Raw genomic sequence first — 14,870 nt, 5'->3', positions numbered from 1 at the left:
ACATACATACAATATGTAAAAGTGTGTAGGTCGCTATGGAGAAGCGGGAAAACCTCACACTTTTAGTAGTATGGAAATGAAATGAATAATGAAATTTTGTACTTATCAGGAATTCCGCCGATGCAAGCTGGAGGAGCGGAAGGATATCCGGCTCGAAGGACCAATGTTCGTGGGGGGGCGGAAGGATCCAAATGAAATACAAGGAGTTGGCGGGTGCCAATTTCTTCAGTTTGTGGTGAGCGAGTGGTGAATTAAAACGCACGAAAAACTTCGGTTAAATAAACGTAGGTTTTATTATTTATATAATATTCACAGGTAACCCGGCACACACGGAGATGGTTCGGGTTGAAAGTGATTAACAAATCGTACAAAATGCAAGAGAACGGGTGTTCGGGTGAAAATCTCGATTCGGAATAATGGCGATGCCCATTGGAAAAAACCCAGTCACCCTCCTGGTGTGACCGTAGATGCGAGGATCAAAAAACCCTCCTCACTCTTCACTGCTCTTCGCCGCTCACTGCTGTTCACCCGGTGGCGTGAACAACTATAATGGAAATCCTTGCTCAAACAGGAGGAACTGGACTGGTCGAAATCCAAAGCCCTATTTAATTAGTTAAATGCGCTTGATTTGCACATTTGCCCAGTTGTGGTGAATACATGGCGTAACCGATGAGAATGGTTTTATTTACTTCCTTTAAACGTGGAACGCCGCTAAATACCCATCAAATAGTAAACGACGGACATAGGTTGGTATAACCGACCGTGCGTCAAGCCACATTTTTTTAATGTTTCGCGTATGTGCATCTGTGTCAGGATCAAAGTTTTTTGAGTGGTTTATGCATGGTTTGATGCATGTACCCTACATCTTCCAGACAGTTGTATGAACTTCAACAATCCGACATTATGGTCGTGTTTGTCTTTATATAATTTTGAATCGTCCTCAGCTGTGTTTCCCTCTCACCAAAAACTCACTGACCCTCAACAACTCTACGTCTGCTGTACTTTCTTTTCCAGAATTTCGCCTCGTCGATTTTTTAACGATTCGGCCTTCACTTCTCAGGGTTCCTTCTTGTCGTCTTCTACCATTATTTTTAGGTATAAATAATAATGTAAAGACCGGGTTCCACTTGCATATTCATAATTCATATATATATATATATGAATATATATCGCTGTATTTGGTGCATAAGCTTGAGAGCTGTGAGGGGTTACGACTTATCTCCGCCGTTATGAAAACGACATATATCCGCGCGGAGATATTTCGTTCTGAAACGACATATGTCGTTCCGCGCAGATCACCGGCGGAGATATGTCGTTGTAAAACGACATAAAATGCGATATATCTCCGGCAGAAAAATGTACTGGGCGGAGATATGTCGTCGGAGATATGTCGCTATGCCAGCTGTGACTTAAATTGTGAAGGAAAGTTCTTTGATAGTTGAGATAATACATTATTAGTTTTGACTACTTCGTAGTTCGAAAGTGATTCATATGACAAGTTATTTGTTGCTATTGTATTTAGCTATGTAAATACCATGTTTAATTTCCTGGGTTGGAATCAATACACTGTCTTCTTGGGACTTTAATTGAATTTTTCTAATAACTTGGGATCTTGCTGGCAGAAGTATTGAGTTGTTGCCAGAACTGTATATTATTGGTACATAAATTGGATATTTAAGGTTATCGGCTCTGATTATAAGCCAATCTTCAGACGGCTTGAAGTCTAATTGACAGTTGTATTTCTTTATGAAGTCAATTCCTAATATACCATCGCATGGAATAGCGAAATGTAAATCCACTTTATGAAAGTCGTGTTGGATTATATATTTAGTTGTCTGTATCTCAATAGAGGTTAAACCTTTTGATTTTTTTACCTCCTGACTTATTTCTTTTATGTCTATAGTTAACGTTTATGTCATGATAAACATCAGAATTTTCTGTGACTATTGATGAAATGTCTGCACCTGTGTCTACTGGAAAAACCAGTTCTTTTCCTGTGGATACGTTAGCAAAAATGACAAATATATTCTGACTGAGATTAATTGCATGAACCATTACATTTTCTACTGTTGGGTACTTAAAGGGTCTTGAGAGTTTCCCGATCCATTTTGGGCTATTCTCACGTTGTTATTGTTATTGTGGCCTCGATTTGAGTTACCACGTCCTCGATTATTTCCTCTGTATTAACCTCTTCCATTATTATTATAGTTGGTACCATTGGAGTTGTTGTGATTATTATTACGACCACGATAGTTACCTCTGAAATTTCCACGTCCGCGGTTTCCACCACGCTGAGGTTAATTTCTATAATAAAGGACATTATTTGGTTGTCCAGTTGCTTCCGTGCAACTGTTTACGGTGTTGAAGGTGCCAGCCTGCATGATAAGTTTTACCTTATCAATTGCGCAATTCTTCGTCATTGCCTTAACTGCAAACTGTGTAGTTGTCAAATTGGATCTTAGTCTGATCAAAAACTTTGATACGTGAGACCAATGATCTTGAGTAAGTTTATCTTTGTGTTCATATATTAGTATCCGGGCTTCATTGAAGCATTTAACTAATATTTCCACGTGTTTTCTAACTGTGGTTTTCTGTATCGGTCTATTTTGTGTTAGTGACTTATGCGATTTGTGGAATTCTGCTTTAATGTTTGATAATTCCTTTGGATGTTCATGTATTCTTGGTCTAACCTGCACACCCGGAATTGTTATTAATACTATTCCTTTGTGGGTTTCAGTGTAGTGGTGAGGTATAACATTTAAATGTCTCTATATAAAGGATTTCTAACTCGTATACACTAACAGGGGTTGTGGATACTAACTGCTGAACTCTTCTACTGAAATATGTGTCCCTTTCATATGTTTTTCTTATGGCTCTTTGGGTATCCATACTTGAATATGCATATATATATATTCTTTTAATTTTTTCCTTTATAGTGTTACTTATTTAATGCAATTTGTACAGTTTATAAAAGCAATTGGCACACATTATAAAAACAATTATTAGAAGCATTTTGTTTACATATTCCAATTCAATGTTTTTTGGTTCAACTTTATTTATCACGTTAGCAGTGGAATCCACTGATTTAACGTCTACTAGACCCATTATGGTTTTGTTAAATTATAATTATAATTATAATTATTATCTATTTCCTCACTAAATTTACTTATCGAATTACTTCCCATCTATTTTACGCCTTTTTCTCTTTTTTTTTACATATGTCCTACCTATAGTTTCGTATAGCTTTACGGGCACACTTCTAAACGAGCGGAAAAGGTTCCGCAGGCTTGTACAAAAATTTCGTTTTATAATTAAATTTAATGATATAGATTATCCGCATCCTCTGCGTCAGCTGGTATGCTGCATTGACGCTCCTTCGCAGGCGAAAGTGGCGGTTTGCCCCTCTCGCTATTGATCTGCTGCTGTTGTCCTGGGACTATTGGCTCAGGCGGGGCCAGTGCCGGTCTTCGCACAGGTCTTCGGCTTCATGCATGCGGAATTGCACGCCGCAGAGCTGAGAGGTCCGGGGCAGTCGGTCGGGCAGACTTCTGGTCGTTTCGGTAGTGGCTTGGGAATATTCGGTTTTGTTAAGATTTTTTGATTTATAACTTTTATCTGATGTGCTGAGTGAGTTGTGACTTGTGGTCTCAACTCTATTTTGGAGGGTCTCTTTTAAAAATTCAAGCGTTTATAAAGAAGTTTTTGCGCCGTCGTCCATGCCGGCGGTGTTGATTGAGCAAATAGCAGCCACTTTATGTGTGCTATTCATTTGTTAATTTTATTTTTCTGACCTCCACGTACCGTCACGCACACTCTACTCACACATTTTTTTTTTATATCCTCCTTGTAGAGTTACCACAATCTTCCCGATCTTCACGCTGCTCCTTGTGACTCTAGTCAAGGTCGCCATGTATTATATGTATTATATGTATTGTTCTATTATGTTCCTTAAAATTATCCAGTCATAAAATAAGCATGTCTTCTTTACGAATGTCTTTTATTGAATGAATTTGGTTCTCTTAGCTAAAGGCTTGCTAGCTGTTGGCGCAGCGGCAGAGCAGCCGTTTTATATATACATTATATATAAGTAAAGTCACAAAATGTAAGTCGCGCAGAGAGTGAGAGTGAGTAATAGATATATGTATATTAGCGGTCAGTATGGGAAGCATGCTGACTCGGCTCTAAGCGATGAATGCAATGAGCATATCATATTACGTTTGCACTTGAAATGTGTGCGGGCACTTGGCAAGCTGTCGCTGAGTGACAAAGGCAATGCCCTATGCATATTCGGATAACAAAGTGTTGCGGCTCAATATTTATGTTAGTAATAAGAACTAGTATGTGCATACACTACAATATATTCTTATGCTGCGACCTAGGCCACAAAGGAAAGGGAGAGTACATACATATTATTCACACACGCCATCATACATATCCCGATCAGTTTTATCTACTGATATATATGAACGAATGTACTCATTGAATGTCCTATGACTTCTTTCAACGGTACCTAAGGTCTGGTGGTGGTGTGCAGTAGACGTAATTTTGTGTATTTTAAAATATTTGTCAAGTCATTTATTATTGAATCTTTGTATTCTGTTCCCATGTCCACCAAAATTGGACCGTACTTCAGAATAAAGGATTCAAATATAGCTTTTGATATTATTGTAGCGCTTTTATTGGGAACTGGTATTGCTACTAAGTATTTCGTCAAGTCACATATTAGAGTGACTGCGTATTCATTACCATTTCCAGATTTAGGTAATGGACCAATGGTCTACCATTACCCTATCAAAAGCATGCATGGAGGTCCCGGTAATAATTAAGGGTGCTTTTCACATTTATTAATGTAGTCTTTTACATGACATAATGTAGTCTTTTACATCAAGGGTGGCCACGGAAATTTAACTTGGGAGCCGGCTCTTTACCGGCAGAGGCTGGGCAGAGAAAAAGGTCACTTTTGCGAGTCGACGCACACAAAAATTTGTGTGCCTCGAGTTTTATGACGGGTCATAAAACGACCTTTTTTGGGTCGAGCGAGCGATCGTCGTCGAACTTGTGGGCAGAGGGACGGACAAGTCCCGAATTTTACGGGGAGGGGGAAAAAGGTCGCGATCTCGAGCTCGCAACTTGTGGGCAGAGGGACGGACAAGTCCCGAATTTTACGGGGAGGGGGAAAAAGGTCGCGATCTCGAGCTCGCAACTTGTGGGCAGAGAGACGGACAAGTCCCGAATTTTACGGGGGAGGGACAAGTAAAAATAAGGGTTGTTTTTGATGAGTGCTCGAGATCGCGTTCCTTTTTCCCCCTCCCCGTAAAATTCGGGACTTGTCCGTCCCTCTGCCCACAAGTTGCGAGCTCGAGATCGCGACCTTTTTCCCCCTCCCCGTAAAATTCGGGACTTGTCCGTCCCTCTGCCCACAAGTTCGACGACGATCGCTCGCTCGACCCAAAAAAGGTCGTTTTATGACCCGTCATAAAACTCGAGGCACACAAATTTTTGTGTGCGTCGACTCGCAAAAGTGACCTTTTTCTCTGCCCAGCCTCTGCCGGTAAAGAGCCACGGGAGCCAAAAGAGCCACTACGTGGCCATCCTTGTTTTACATAATGTCTTCTTACTTTAGCAAAAGTGTTTGTAATGCCTGTATGGCCACCCTGTATCGGATCATCATGATATGTAGACAATATTGATTCTTTATCTTTATCTTTTTCTACAATAGTTGGAGTAGCGCTACTTTTAATATTTCGTGCTATAACTTTTTTCCCATGTTTGAGGAAACATAAATTCACTGCTTTTCGTACTTTATCATTGCAGAGTACTTCATGTATTTTGGGCTTAGAAGCATCAAAAGGTACGTGCCTAATTGTATTTTCATTTTTATTCTCTGTCCAAAGACTATTTTTTCTACTTTGCTAGTGGTAGTGAATTTCAGGACATAGGCGTTTGTGTTTTTTAGATCCTGTATTGTAATGCGGGATAATGGATCCGCAAAAAATTATCTTTTCCCTTCAGATATTCTACTGTGAGATTATATTCTTCTAGATCAAGATCATTCTTGTTAACTTTAAACTTGGATTTACCATAGACAATAAATATGTTATTGGTGTATGGTCTGTATTGTCTCTGAAGTGTTTGCCATATATATGGGCGGAAATGTGTAATATCCCAGTGTATCGCAGGTAGATCTTGTTCAGTAGTGCTTTTATTACTTTCACCTTTGGTGAATGCACATGCATATTTGCTATTATATTTTGGTGTCATCTGTCAATATTCCTTTGCCAGTAAATTTGTGACCCAAGAATGTCTCTTCATGCATGAAGACTGAACACTTTTCTGGATGCAGTTTGAGGTTGTGTATTCTGTATGTCAAGAATATCCTTTAGGTTTTTAAGCATGTGTTTCTTGGAGCAACCGAAGACTATTAAGTCATCCATGTAAAGGAATGCTTGTGACGGATTTAATCCAGAGAAAGCAATTGTCATCATTCTTTGGAAGGAGTTTTGGTTTTCTAATTCTATTTGGTGAAAACCGGATATAAAATTTAGACATGATGATACTTGGCTCGTGTTTGGACATACTCCCGGCACCATCGCTGCCAGAAACGACCGCTTGAGCGACGAGACAGCTCACCATCGCTTCAAGAAGCCGCTGAGACTCTCCTGGTCCGGAGTCCCTTGGTGGGGCAGTGCCTTCAGAGGCTTCCGACCAACAAGTGCCCGGGTGTTATGGCCTCGCCGTCATGCTCTCGGCACGCCCCCAACTCCAACTTCAAACATTAAATGACGACACGAACAGAACACTAGCGCTGTGCTAACAATAGGTGTGTAATATTGGGATGTTTATTGCAAAATCTAAATTATTTGGTCTTAATATTAGTGAATCGTTTGGTTCACTAAAATCTTATTGGCAATTAAAAGTTTTGAAAAAATCTTGTCCTAAAATTCATTCAAATGGAATCGGGACATTTTGATTTAATATTTGAAACTTATGTGGAATTATGAATTCATTTTGTTGGCGTTCTATAAGTTTTAGACCTTTCGAAATAATTGAACCAATTCCTGATATTGCAATCGTGTTTGAAGTATCTATATGTTCAAAGGTATCTTTTTTTATACCCTTGCAAAAAGGGTAAAATAATTTTTATACCCTTGCAGTGGATATTATAAAATTGGTCAGATGTTTGTAACGCACAGAAGGAGACGTTTCCGACCCCATAAAGTACATATATTCTTGATCAGCATGAGAAGCTGAGTTGATATAGCCATGTCCGTCTGTCCGTATGTCCGTCCGTCCGTCCGTCCGTCCATCTGTGCGTATGCGTTTTACTCAGCCGTCTTAAGAGCTATCGGGCTGAATTTTTTTCTCGGGGTTTCTTATTACCCGGGAAAAATAAAGTATAAAAACCATCAGGATCGGACCACTATATCATATAGCTCTAGAAGAAGTAGAAGAAACATTTTCATAAAAATTGGAGTATGCTATGAAATTTACATATGTCACAATATTGGATATAAAACCCCAGATCCCAAAATTTGAATATGATCGGATAAATATAACACAAGTTACAGTCAATATAATAATCGGCTCTGCTCCCAGCTCTGCCGGCAGCGCAGCTTGCTGTCTACTACATCTTTCGTCATCAACAGATTACATGCATACACACACAGACGCAACGCATACATAAACTGTATGTGTATGCGTGAGTTGCTTTGCTTTGGGAATGAGGGAAGAAGAAGAACAAATTGTAAAATAGAGAGTAAAATTGTTTTGTTTGTATATTGATGAATTGAGTTGCAGAAACAAATTTTGAACATTTAAATTATTATTACCAAGGACTGCAAGAGTATATAAACTTCGGCATAGCCGATGTTAGCTTCTTTGATATTTTTAAATTAATTAATGTAATTTACCAAGAACTGCAAGGGTATATAAACTTTGACATAGACGATGTTGTTTTCTCTTATTATCGATGAAAATTTTTGATGAAAATACTAAGGGTGTAGTAATATTTAAGCTAAGTATAAGTATGATGATAAACTCCAATAACACCCATTGTGCAATACATAGATCTTAAGATAAAGATAAGCTCTCTCTCACAAAGAGAGAGATAATCTTGAACCACGAGATAAATGAAATAAAGAGACATTCTGTGAGTGACAATTGAAGTGATCGGACGTTTGTAACTAACCATCCTAAAATTTTAAGTGGGATAAAACCAAAAAAATTTTTTTTTGTCGCAACCACTCACAAACTAAATAATATGAATGATAAAATTAATATTGGGAACCTAAATCTGCCAGAATTTAAATTAGTGTGTGAAAAACTTGGAATTACAAGCCACGGAAATAAAACAGCTCTAATTGCTGCTATTATTCAGGCTTTACCATCCTCTTCATACACTCATGCGTTTTACTACGAGAAAACCGCTGTTTTCGATGGAAAACAACAACGAAAGTACAGTCAGTTGTGAAATAACTGACGCCAATGAAGACGGCGGCAATCGTGTAACGGCAAGCACGATTCGGCGATTCTTGGAAAACGGCGACGAAGAGGGAAACAACAACAACGGTTTAACGGACATCGCAAGCAGCTTCGCCAACATAGAAATCGATGACGTCATGACAAATATGCTGGAGAACAATACTGGTGACGATACTCATGGCAACATTTAAACTAATGGCAATGCTGAAACTGGTGGCAGTGCTGAAACTGGTGGCAATGCTGAAATTGGTGGCAATGCTGAAACTGGTGGCATCACGAAAGCAGTTAACAAAAGTGGCTACACTGCAGTTCAACGTCTTAAAGGGAAAATTACCTGAAAATAATGATGGGCAAACTAAATTTGACGAATGGTTGACAATTCTAAATACCATTAAGAACACTTTTGAGATAGACGATCATAACTTACGGCTTTTGGCACGTGGCTCTCTTTTAATGGGACCAATTGAAAAAAAATTGATGCAACTCAAAATGGTTTTCGGAGAAAAAATTCGGAGTGGCAAAAATCTGAGAATTTTGCCGAGTATTACCACACCAAATTGTCATTGGCAAACAATTTGCGCTTGGGCGACAACGAGTTGGTCCAGTATTTAATCGATGGAATTCCGGATATTCAGCGCTTCAAGCTACCTGATGAAATGTTGGAGGCGTTGAACGATGTCACATTGCCTAAAGCCGACACGTGCTAATGGAGCATGCTACGCTTGCGGAAAACAAGGACATCAAGCAAAGGAATGTGCCCAATGTAAAAAGGAAACAAGAGCAATGAATATGTAAGATATTTTAATGTAAGATTCACAAAAGCAAGTAGTAATAGGTAAATTTTTATTCCCATAGAGTGCCTTATAGATTCAGGAAGTGAAGTGTCATTCGTAAAAAAATCGACGTTACCACGAAACGTAGAAATTCAAATAGAAAACCTAAACCAAAATTACTTTGGAATTAATGGAAGTAAATTATATATAATTGGAAAAATATATTCTGTTATTAAAAATAAAAGTAAAAATATTGTATTAGAAACTTTGATTGAAACTGATGAAACTACAAGGCATCCAATGGTTCTAGGCAGAAAAAATTATAAAAAATTATAGGCAATAAGGATTTAAAAAAAGTCATAGATGTTGATGAACATTCGAACTTGCAAAAGGGAAGAAACTATTATTGTAAAAAGGGATAAAAATGTAATTGAATGCAAAATGAATTATCAAAACGAAAAAAATGCGAAAAATGTAAAGAATTATCTAAATGAAAAAGTTTCGGAAAATGTAGAGAATTATCTGAATGAAAAAGATGTGAAAAATGTAGAAGGTTATCAAAATGAAAAAGATAAGAAAAATGTAGGGAACTATATAAATGGAAAAGCTGCGAAAAGTGTAGAGAATTATGAAAATGAAAAAGTTTCGGAATATGCGAAAAATAAATGTATATTATTATGTAAATGAAAAAGGTGTGAAATTAGTAAAGAAAAATAACAATACAGATACAGAGTGCAAAGTAGAATCTAATACTGAGATTAATGAGTTGGTAAAAGATTATTATCTTTATTATTACAACAGAGAAGTTTGACAAGCAAATGTTTAGCATCAATGTAGTAGAAAATAGTAAAGCAATCTATAGGTAGGGAAATCAATGGAAATGAAATTTTAAAATTCGAAAATTTTTTTGAAAAGCATTATGTAGCACCCCAAAGACCATTGGAACCCAAGGAAAGGGGTGAAATGAGAATCATAGTTGAAAAAGAAAAACCATTTAGATGCACACCACGTAGATTATCATATGCAGAAAAAACGCAAGTTTATAAGATTTTAGAAGAAAATTTAGCGAATGGATACATAAGACCAAGTGAGTCAGAATTTGTGTCGCCTATTGAATTGGTACCCAAGAAGACAAGAGAAATCAGAATGTGTGTCGACTATCGTCGATTAAACAAGATAACATGCAAAGACAATTACCCGATCCCCTTAATAGATGATTTGTTAGAACGATTTAGTAATCTTCTTATTTACTATAAGAAGATTTTTTCCAAATTGGATCACAAAGATGCAATCAACCATGTAGTAATGGATGAAGAATCGATCAAATTTACATCATTTACAACACCAATAGGACAGTTTGAATATCTTAGAATGCCGTATGGCTTGACAAATGCATCTCGCACTTTTTAAAGATATATCAACAAAATATTTTCTGCATGATACGCACAGGAAAAATCGTAATATATTTAGATGATATAATGATCGCAACTGAGAGTACTGGAATTGAGAGTAGATAAATGTGAATTTTTAAAGTCATCAATAGATAATCTGGGATATACGGTCAAGGGAAAAGGCATGCAATAGAATGTTATCCGATTCCAACAAAGTTCATGAAGTCTAAAGTTTCTTATGACTTTGTTCATATTTTAGTAGATTTGTCAAAGATTTTTCAATAAAAGCAAAGCCTCTATACGATCTGTTAAAAAAGGACAAAGAATTTAAGTTTGAAAAAGAGGAACTCGATGCATTTAATACACTCAAGAGAAAGTTAGTAGAAGCACCCATTTTAGCAATTTATGATCCAAGAGACGAAATAGAATTACATTGTGACGCAAGTGCTTTAGGCTTTGGAGCAATATTACTACAAAGGAAAAGTGATACAAAATTTCACCCAGTGTTTTATTTTTCAAAACGAACTAGTTAGGTAGAGTCCAGATATCATAGCTTTGAATTGGAAACATTGGCAATCATATATTCTTTAAAACGCTTTAGAGTCTATTTACAACGAATACAATTTAAAATAGCAACGGACTGCAATTCACTTACACGAACATTGAACAAGAGAGAACTAAATCCACGTATCGCAAGGTGGGCATTAGAATTGCAAAACCACAATTATAGTCTAGAACATAGGGCTGGAAAGGAATGCAGCACGTTGATGCCTTGAGTCGTAACAACAACATCCTTACGATAGAAGCGAATACTTAAGAAGTATTAAGATTTCTTTGAAGAAAATATTTATATATTTATTTATTTATATATTTATTTATTTATATATTTATTTATTTATATATTTATATATTTATATATTTATATATTTATATATTTATATATTTTTTTTATATATTTATATATTTTATATTTATATTTTATATTTTATATATTTATATATTTATATATTTATATATTTATTATATTTATATATTTATATATTTATATATTTATATATTTATATATTTATATATTTATATATTTATATATTTATATATTTATATATTTATATATTTATATATTTATATATTTTATATATTTATATATTTATATATTATATATTTTATATATTTATATATTTATTATTTATATATTTATATATTTATATATTTATATTTTATATTTTTTTATATATTTATATATTTATATATTTATATATTTATATATTTATATATTTATATATTTATATATTTATATATTTATATATTTATATATTTATATATTTTTTATATTTATATATTTATATATTTATATATTTATATATTTATATATTTATATATTTATTTATATATTTATATATTTATATATTTATATATTTATATATTTATATATTTATATATTTATATATTTATATATTTATATATTTATATATTTATATATTTATATATTTATATATTTATATATTTATATATTTATATATTTATATATTTATATTTTATATATTTATTATTTATATATTTATATATTTATATTTATATTTTATATATTATATATTTATATATTTATATATTTATATTTTATATATTTATATATTTATATATTTATATATTTATATATTTATATATTTATATATTTATATATTTTTATATATTTATATATTTATATATTTATATATTTATATATTTATATATTTATATTTTATATATTTATATATTTATATTTTATATATTTATATATTTTATATTTATATTTTATATATTTATATATTTATATATTTATATATTTATATATTTATATATTTATATATTTATATATTTATATATTTATATATTTATATATTTATATATTTATATATTTATTATTTATATATTTATATATTTATATATTTATATATTTTATATTTATATATTTATATATTTATATATTTATATATTTTATATATTTATATATTTATATATTTATATATTTATATATTTATATATTTATATATTTTTTTTTTTTTATATTTTTATATTTATATATTTTATATTTATATATTTTTATTTTATATATTTATATATTTATATATTTATATATTTTTTTTTTTTATATATTTATATATTTATATATTTATATATTTATATATTTATATATTTATATATTTTTATTTTATATATTTATATATTTATATATTTATATATTTATATATTTATATATTTATATATTTATATATTTATATATTTATATTTTTATATTTATATATTTATATATTTATATATTTATATATTTTTATATTTATATATTTATTATTTATATATTTATATATTTATATATTTATATATTTATATATTTATATTTTTATTTTATTTTATATTTATATATTTATATTTTTTTTTATTTTATATTTATATATTTATATATTTATATATTTATATATTTTATATATTTATATATTTATATATTTATATATTTATATATTTATATATTTATATATTTATATATTTATATATTTATATATTTATATATTTATATATTTATATATTTATATATTTATATATTTTATATATTATTTATATATTTATATATTTATATATTTATATATTTATATATTTATATATTTATATATTTATATATTTATATATTTATATATTTATATATTTATATATTTATATATTTATATATTTATATATTTTATATATTTATATATTTATATATTTATATATTTATATATTTATATATTTATATATTTATATATTTATATATTTTATTATATTTATATATTTATATATTTATATATTTATATATTTTATATTTATATATTTATATATTTATATTTTTTTTTTTTTTTATATATTTATATTTTTATATATTTATATATTTATATATTTATATATTTATATATTTATATATTTATATATTTATATATTTATATATTTATATATTTATATATTTATATATTTATATATTTATATATTTATATATTTATATATTTATATATTTTATATATTTATATATTTATATATTTATATATTTATATATTTATATATTTATATATTTATATATTTATATATTTTATTTTATATTTATATATTTATATATTTTATATATTTATATATTTATATATTTATATATTTTATATATTTATATTTATATATTTATATATTTATATATTTATATATTTATATATTTATATATTTATATATTTATATATTTATATATTTATATATTTATATATTTATATATTTATATTTATATTTATATATTTTTTTTATATATTTATATATTTATATATTTATATATTTATATATTTATATATTTATATATTTATATATTTATATATTTATATATTTATATATTTATATATTATATATTTATATATTTATATATTATATATATTTATATATTTATATATTTATATATTATATATTTATATATTTATATATTTATATATTTATATATATTTATATATTTATATATTTATATATTTATATATTTATATATTTATATATTTATATATTTATATATTTATATATTTATTTATATATTTATATATTTATATATATTTTATATATTTATATATTTATATATTTATATATTTATATATTTATATATTTATATATTTATATATTTATATATTTATTATATTTATATATTTATATATTTATATATTTATTATATTTTTATATATTTATATATTTATATATTTATATATTTATATATTTTATATATTTATATATTTAATATATATTTATATATTTATATATTTATATATTTATATATTTATATATTTATATATTTATATATTTATATATTTATATATTTATATATTTATATATTTATATATTTATATATTTATATATTTATATATATTTAATATATTTATATATTATATATTTATATATTTATATATTTATATATTTATATATTTATATATTTATATATTTATATATTTATATATTTATATATTTATATATTTATATATTTATATATTTATATATTTATATATTTATATATTTATATATTTATATATTTATATATTTTATATATTTATATATTTATATATTTATATATTTATATATTTATATATTTATATATTTATATATTTATATATTTATATATTTATATATTTATATATTTATATATTTATATATTTAATATATATTTATATATTTATATATTTATATATTTATATATTTATATATTTAT

The 14,870-nt window shown here is 28.9% G+C and overlaps 1 long non-coding RNA gene across 1 annotated transcript; it reads left to right on the top strand.

Moving 5' to 3' along the window:
- The first annotated feature begins 205 nt into the window (after positions 1 to 205).
- On the top strand, positions 206 to 368 carry LOC111519812. The gene is made up of 2 exons (XR_002724490.1): positions 206 to 235; positions 316 to 368. It is a non-coding gene; the product is annotated as an uncharacterized LOC111519812 (long non-coding RNA).
- Positions 369 to 14,870: the final 14,502 nt, after the last annotated feature.

Source organism: Drosophila willistoni, unplaced genomic scaffold (assembly GCF_018902025.1).
Source record: "Drosophila willistoni isolate 14030-0811.24 unplaced genomic scaffold, UCI_dwil_1.1 Seg264, whole genome shotgun sequence".
Classification (NCBI taxonomy): domain Eukaryota; kingdom Metazoa; phylum Arthropoda; class Insecta; order Diptera; family Drosophilidae; genus Drosophila; species Drosophila willistoni.
The sequence above is the reverse complement of the archived record's forward strand: the minus strand, read 5'-3'. Positions and strand labels throughout refer to the sequence as shown.